An 8,105-nucleotide genomic window follows, 5' to 3' on the forward strand; every position below is an offset into this window, starting at 1 on the left:
ATAACAGCACCCTCTGCACACACACCGTGAACACCCCTATGTACACAACACACACCACCACAACTCCTGATACATCACACTGCATACCACAACGATCCCATCTACACACACAAAACCATCTGCCCTCTTGGAGCCAATGCACTCCACCCATCCCCTCCAAAAAACTCTTCTCTACTTCACTCTCGTACACAACCCCCCCACCATGAGGCACCCCCACTCCAAACAAACACACCTCCCCCCCCCCACCCCCCAGCCTCCCTGCAGCCTTCCTCCTGAAAAACTGGGACACTTTTTTTTCGGGGGCAGAGAGGGGTATAGTTGCCTATATAAGACAAAGCCCCTAATATCAGGATGGCCCCTACCTCCTCCACACACACACAACCATCCTATGCCCCCCCCCAAACCACCACAATCTCCATCCCCAAAGGGTTTTTTCTACAGTGCCCGAGTTCTGCAACAGTAGAGGCAACGCCCAAATCTGGCTCTTTCCAGAAAAGGCAGGAAGGAGTGGAAGGAATTTTCCACTGCTGCCCTGACATTCATTGCTCGGCTAGAGGCAAAATGCATGCTAGGAATGACTTAATGCTGTTTGGGCAGCTGCAGAAGGGACAAATGCAGGTAGACCAGCTATTGTTAGCCCGGGTCTCAGTTTCTCAATAGTGTTGCCTCTTTTCAACCCAAATAGCTAGTCAAATTTCAGGGCCCTGGGGGCATTCCAGATGGGACCAGAAATTTGGTGATCGGTTTTCTCTTTGATGCTGTTTTGTTTGCTAAGAATGGACAAAGGCCTGAGTCCCCGAATAGGGAAGGAATCAAACAGCAGGAAACAGCTTCCTTTGCTCATGGCACCAGGAGCCCGCTTTTCAACCTGCTCCCCTGACCCAAAAACTTCTCCATAATGGTGGGGTTTCTTCCAGGGTCAGCCACAGTCCCTGACTCTCAGTCTCTCCCAGGTTTTTTGTCTGTTCTGCCAACCTCCACCCACACCCTAAACAGTAATCAGCAAAAGCTCCCGGGCATGTTCACAAACTCTTTTTGTCTTAGACGGGGGAGGGGGTGTGTGTGTATTCTTAGGCACCTTACGTGAAGGGTGACTGCACACCTATCAATCTCAATGAGGTTTTAACTCAACCACAACAAGGTTTCACCCAGTTCATAATAGTAGTCTCCGAGCACTGGATATGGTTCATGTCCTGTTTAACTTCAGACAGAGGCCATAGCTAAGAGAACAATAATGGAGATACTATTATTTCCATGACAGGTTTCAGAGTAGCAGCCGTGTGAGTCCTTATGCTCAAATAAATTTGTTAGTCTCTAAGGTGCCACAAGTACTCCTATTATTTCCATGGTGGTAGCACCTTGAACCCCAGCCAAGGACCCCGCTGTGCTAGGTGCTGTATAAACAACAATGGTCCCTGTCCCTAAAGAGGTTCGGAGAGCATGGGTCAGTCTATTTGAAGCCTGTCTTGTGACCAGCACTGAGCTGGAAAACAGACAGGGGAGACAGTGTGGAAAAATACAAGGTTTATACTGCTAAAATCCTGGCACAGCTTGCAACTGCCTCATCAGAACAAGGCCAGCCCCTTGCAGCAGCTGAGCCAGCACTCCCCACTGCCATTTGGATTTGGGTTTTGCTTAGCAGCCTTTGTTAGCTTGGCGATGTGACCCCTAGGCCCTCCAAACCCAGAAGGCAAAGTGACTGGACCCAATGCTGCTAATTAAAAAAGCCTCATGATTTTTTTTTTTTTTTTTAAAGCCAGTCTCATGATTTTGGAATGCTTGGGCCTGGCCACACTATTTAGAGAAGGGTTTTACAGGCACACTTCCTGGGACAGCAGTGTCCATTTCATGAGAGAGAAACAGAAATAGATGTGTGTGTGTGTGTGTCTGTGTGTGTGTGTATATATATATATATATATATATAAAAATAATGGTAGAAAGAGCTATGATCAAGGTATAAAATTGTAAAAAGAAGAACAAGAGTACTTGTGGCACCTTAGAGACTAACAAATTTATTAGAGCATAAGCTTTCGTGGACTACAGCCCACTTCTTCGGATGTGGGCTGTAGTCCACGAAAGCTTATGCTCTAATAAATTTGTTAGTCTCTAAGGTGCCACAAGTACTCCTGTTCTTCTTTTTGCGGATACAGACTAACACGGCTGCTACTCTGAAATCTGTACAAAATTGTGTACTCCTGGGTCTATCTGTAGCTCTGGGAAAGAGTGGGTCCTAGGACCCCTGGGTTCTAGTTCCAGCTTGAGGGAAGGGAGTGGGTTCTAGCAGGTTAAAACAAAGGACGGGGCTGGGATCAGGACTCCTGGGTTCTATTCCCACCCCTGCCACTATCTCACTGTACCCTTAGACAGCCCTGTCCCTTGGTGGATTCAGTGCATGGACACACTCAGATACACCTTCTCCGGCTCTCTGAGAGCAAAGTGGCTCAGTGAGTGCTCCCCTAAAGGCAATGCTTAGATGCCATATTCTCTGCACTATGGATTCAGCAGCAGTGCAGTGTTTGAGAAAGGCCAGGTCCTGGTACAGCACTCTTATAGCAGCAAGCACCCCAACCACAGGGCCCTGATCCTGATTGCAGCATCTTGTGGTACTGTGAAGTCTTGTCTACATGGCAATAGTTTCACTTAATAGCCTGAGCTATAAATTTAAGCCCATCTATTTAAACAGGCACAACGCCTCCTCCCAGGTGGACATTGTTGTTCTAGTAGAAGAGGGTCTTTTTTGGTTTAATTTATGGCATTTGGGATGGAGTTTAAGGTAAATCAAAGAAGCCACTTTCATTCTAAATCAGTGGGTCCCCACAGGGTAGGGTGACCAGATGTCCCGATTTAATAGGGACAGTCCCGCTGTTTACGTCATTTTCTTATATAGGCTCCTATTACCCCCCCCAACCCCGTCCCGATTTTTCACACTTGCTGTCTGGTCACCCTACGACGAGGAAGTTATACTGGGGTAGCATTGGCCCAGTGATGGGGCACTAGTTATGGACTTGGGAGACCTAGGTTCAAGGCCCAACACTGTCAGACTTTCTGCGTGACCTTGGGCACGTCACCAAGGGCCTGTCTACCGTTCAAGGAGACATACCCATGCTTGCTCTCGTCCAGCTAGCAGGCTAAAACAGAGTGTAGCTGCAGTAGCAGGAGCTGACCATCTCAAGTACGTACCCACCTGAGACACATGCCCCTCCTGCAGCTCGCACCACTTAGCCAGTGGTTGCACGTCTCCTTGAGCTGGCCTTTACACCTTCCAGCTCCAGCGCAGACAAAGCCTCTCTGTGCCACAGGGTAACAGCACTGCCCTCCCTCACAGGAGGATCCATTGACAGAGTGTGCGGCATTCAGATCTGCGGTGGTGGTGGGGGTCGGGGCAGGGGATGGAAGAACCATAGACAGATGTCGTAGATACAAATAATAGCTGCCAGGCATTTAAATGCCACAAGATACTGTATCCAAGACCTGGGACAGGACCCTAGGAAGACATCATCCATCCCCGACAACCCCTCCCCCCCCATTTTGCACAAGGAAAAGGCAGAACTTGCTGTGGGTTCCAGACAGTTTTTGTTGTATCCAGCTGTTTCTGCCCCTTTCCATGGGGCCTTAGCACTGGTTATTGCTGCTGTCCAGCCCAATTTTTTTAATGCCACATTTTGGATGCTCTGAAAATGTTACAGCACAACCGACACAGAAGCAGCACTGGCCCAATGGGTCTTTCTGAGGGAGGCATCGTGGCCTAGCAAGCTTTGCTTCTGAATAAAGGAACAAAAACAGCCCTATCTTGGAAAAACAAACAGCCATGGGACATGGTCCATTTGCACCACCTTGTGGCAGGATTTGTCTCTGCAAGCTGTTTTTTCAGCTCCATTCTGCAGAGAAGTTTCACAAGCAGAGAACTGGGCTGCTCTACTAAAAGCCCAATAGACCCTTTCTGCCTCAAGCCTCTGAGCTTAGATTTTCAACACAGCGAAGATTTTTTCATCGAGGTCAAGGCCAGAAGAGTATTAGATTATCCAACCTGACCTCCTGTATAACACAGACCTGAGAATTTCACCCCATTACTGGTGCGTTGAGCCCAATAACTTGTATTTGACAAGAATAACTTCCAGAAAGGCTTCCAAGTCTTGAAATGAGCTGGAGAATCCCCCCACTTCCTTTGGCTGTTCATTACAATGGTCAGTCATACGCACTGTTACATGTATGCCTTATTTCTCACTTGTGCTTGTCTGGCTTTGGCTTCCAGCAAGAGATTTTAGTTGCAGGCAAGATTTTCAATATCTGTATCAACTGGGCACCTGAATTGAGGCACTAAAAAATGGATCACGGACCCACTAAAAACCAGCCCCTTTTAAAGGGCGTCAGGTTGGAGTCCCCAAATCATTAGTCTTTTTTTTTTTTTTTTTTTAAGTTTTGGCCTGAGTTATTAATAATTATCTAGTATCTGGCAGTACAGAGGCCCCAACTGGGACTGTGTGTGTGGGCAGTGATACTGCATAGACCCCAACCAAGAGGGCAGATGGGTTTTGTGTCTCTAGTTGGGATAGTTGTGGTATGCAGTGTCACACTGGGTGCTACACAGACCCACCATAACTGAGCCTGGTGCCTCCCCCCGTGATGCCAGGTGCCAAACAGACCCACACCCCGAAGAGCTGTTCTGACAACAAAACAAAGAAAACTCCCCATACAGCTAGGGAAAAATAGCACCTAACTCTGATCAGCTCTTTTCCCTGTCCTACGTACTTAGCCTGTGCAACAAGGGGATCATGGAAGAGTTTGTCACTCCTGGGACACCCCCAGAGGGCTGGGTGTGGCATAGTGGGCTCACCTCATCTAGCGCCCCCTGCTGACAGCTGATCTGGCCCTACCATGGTCTGTCTCTTTCACATGGCTCAGCTGTCTGGCCAGCTGGGGTTTAGTCCCAACCCTTCCAGAGTAATAGCTTCCTAGCACTGGGCCAGCCTTCCTAGTCCTCCTTCCAGTGGCTCAGCCTTGTTTGCAGCCCTCGAGCCTGGGCCCAGTGGCCTGTGCACCTTTTTCTCAAGGCTTCCAATTATCCATATCCCTGTTTCAGGGCCCTCACACCACCTTATCAGTGTAGAGGGCCCACCAAACACTAGGTTCCAGTCCAGTGCCAGGGACCTAGGACAGGGGAAGCAGGGGATTGATCCCGCTATTATGGAGAACTTTCCTGGCTTATACACTACCTTGGTGGAATTAGCTAGCAAAAGGATCTGAGTCCTCGCTCCTGCTCCCCCAGTGGCCTGCCTGACCTCGAGGGCTCTCCCCTTCCACACTCCTGTGTGGCAGACTCCTCATAACCCCGACAAGGCTGGGCCCAGGATTCCTGGGGACTTGACCCCCAACCTTGTCGTGGTCACTTAGGGCAGGGTCTAGGGTGTCCCCACTCCAGGGTGATCTCTCTGCACTGGACACTTCCCTGACTCAGTGGGGTAGCCAGCTTCTAGGAGGAGGGGGAGCAAACATAAAAAAGGCACCCCCCTTGGCTCCTCCTCTGGCCACGCCCCCATTGGCTCCTCCTCCGGCCACATTGCCCCTCCCCCCATGGCTCCTCCAGCCCTGCCATGCCACTCCCATGGTCCCCCCCTTGCTCCTCCAGCCACGGCTGCCGGTCGCCATGCTGCGCCCCCCTGCTCCTCGGCCGCCGCCCCCCATGGCTGCCGGCCACAGCTGCGGGCCACCAGTCTGCGCCCCCCCCGCTCCTCCGGCCACGGCTGCCGGCCACATGCTGCACCCCCCCTCACTCCTCCGGCTGCGCCCGCCGCCCCCCCATGGCTGCCAGCTGCGCTGTGGGCCGCCAGCCTGTGCCCCCCCTCACTCCTCTGCCGCTTTTGGAAAGGCGCCGTTTATGGAACATGTGCTGAGGGGAAGCAGCTGCTTCCCCTGCACCCCGCTAGCTACACTACTGCCCTGACCCACTGATCATTACATACAGTTCAAAGCAAATACAATTTAGTAAACAGCAACCAATTAAAAAAAAAAAAAAGGAAAAAATGGGAAAGGTGAAAGGAAAACCCCTCCCACCCTCCCTGTGGCAGAGGAACACCACAACCAGGTGTCTCTGGAACATTCACAATCTGTCCCTCACCTGTCCCAGGCCCCTGCCTAGGCCCTGGCTGTGCGCAGGGGTGCAGCGGGTTGGACACTTGCTCTGGTGGCAGCCTCAGGCGCTAGGTGGCAGGGCCCTTCTTCCCCCTGTCAACCCCCCCTCCTAGTCCGGCCTGCAAGACCTCCTGGTGGGGAGCATCTCCCTGCGCTGGGTCCGCTGCCCAGGGTCCCCCTTGCTCTCCCCAGCTGCTCACCATATTTGTGTCCAGACTGCTCCCACCCCAGCTCTACTGCTGCTCTGCCTCCAGTGCAGCTCCCTGGGCTGCTCCTCTGGCCCCTGGTTCTGGCTCTTGCTGCTCCGGCTCTGCTCCCAGCATGGATCTGCTCCCTGGGCTGCTCCAGCTCTGGCTGCTGCTCTCTCCTTAGCTCGGCCCCTCTGGCCAGGCAGATCCAGCTCACAGGGAGTACGGGGACCCCACACTCCTGTCTCCCTCATTGGCCTGCCTGTCTGTCAGTCAGGCTGACCTGGAGTGTTGGTCTCAAGGTCTTAATTTCCCATCGGCCCTTCCCCTTTCTTTTAGTATTGGGAGAGGGCCAGCCAAAAAGCCCACTAAGTTTCAGTAAGGGCCCAACAGTCCTCTTACGCAGGCACTCCAGGGTCACCCCATTAGACCTCTTGCTGCCACCTCCCTGGTCTTCTTCCTTCCAAGCCTTTCTCCTCACCCTGCAAGATCCTTCCAGTTCCCTACAGATCTCTTCACTCCCTACTGCAGACAGTGACTGTTGTTTCTCCCTCCAGGCCCCTTCTGCTCTAAAATTCCTGTTTAAACCATCACCTATCCCCTCCCCATTAATTAGGAATGACCCACCCTCCAGGACAGGTGCAACTAGGTGGGCTAAATGAGCTTTCCAACTCCTGCTAACCCTTTGTTCACCTTCATCCATGGTATTGCAGTGACATGCCAAGGACTGAACATTTCTATGTATAAGAACATTCAGAATTAGAACATTAATTATATATATATATTTTGGAAGGGACATAAACCTTCATTCTTCAGGGCATAAACCAGCCACTACCTAAATAGTGGGGAAGTTATCCTGTAAATACATACCACCTGGATTCTTGCACTTTCCCATGACCCAGCTGGCACTGGCCCCTCTTAGCATGTGGGTACTGAAATAAATGCACCAGTGCTTTGATGCAGTCTAGCAACCACCATCTTCCCACATTCCTCCTCCTCACTGAAACATCTCTACCTTCGGACTCTGAATTGCTCAGGAGTTAACGACCACCTCTTGACTCAAAAAGAGACAAGTTGATCTGGAGTGACTAAGACTATGGAGTGTTAGAATATAGATATGCAGGCCTGCCTGTAAAGGCCTATACTTTAAGAACTTAGGTGTATTTTTATCACTTAGCTAGTTATAGAGGTATAAAACAAAGAATCAAAAACACCGTCCGCCTGCGTATGGGCCTTGTCTCACTAGGATAATCTGCGGCCTGGTTCTCAGGCTAAAGCCTGTGGCTATGCAGCAGGGGCAGCCATAAGCTGGGAAGCGAACGATCACAGCCTCACATCCCAAACCAGTCACATTGAAATAAAGTGCTATTGGGCTGTTATGATCCTGTCCTGATACTGCCCATCACCACCAGATAAACAGATCTTAAGATGGTTAAAGAAAACTTAGATTGATAGCATCCTGTCTGGCAAGAAATCACGTATCGATGGTTGTGGTTGTGAAACCCTCATTTCTGTATTGTTTTATCTTTAAGTCCCCCACTTTTCTATTGTTAATCTGTCTGGTTCTCTAATTGTTTCTGTCTGCTGTATAATTAATTTTGCTAGTTGTAAGTTAATTAGGGTAGTGGGATATAGTTGGTTAGAGAATTATGTTACAATATGTTAGGACTGGTTAGATAGATTTCAATAAAATGATTGGTTAAGGTATAGCTGAGAATATTACTATATAAACGGGGGGTCAAACAGGAAGTAGGTAGGGAAATTGGAATCATACTTGCTGTAAGTTAA

General features: G+C 50.2%; 1 protein-coding gene across 1 annotated transcript in view; it reads right to left on the bottom strand.

Annotated features, from left to right (window-relative positions):
- Window positions 1–8,105, bottom strand: part of LOC135972852 (serine/arginine repetitive matrix protein 2-like) — a 303,518-nt gene that overhangs the window by 49,197 nt on the left and 246,216 nt on the right. The window lies entirely within an intron of this gene.

The sequence above is a fragment of the Chrysemys picta genome, chromosome 7 (assembly GCF_011386835.1).
Source record: "Chrysemys picta bellii isolate R12L10 chromosome 7, ASM1138683v2, whole genome shotgun sequence".
Lineage (NCBI taxonomy): Eukaryota > Metazoa > Chordata > Testudines > Emydidae > Chrysemys > Chrysemys picta.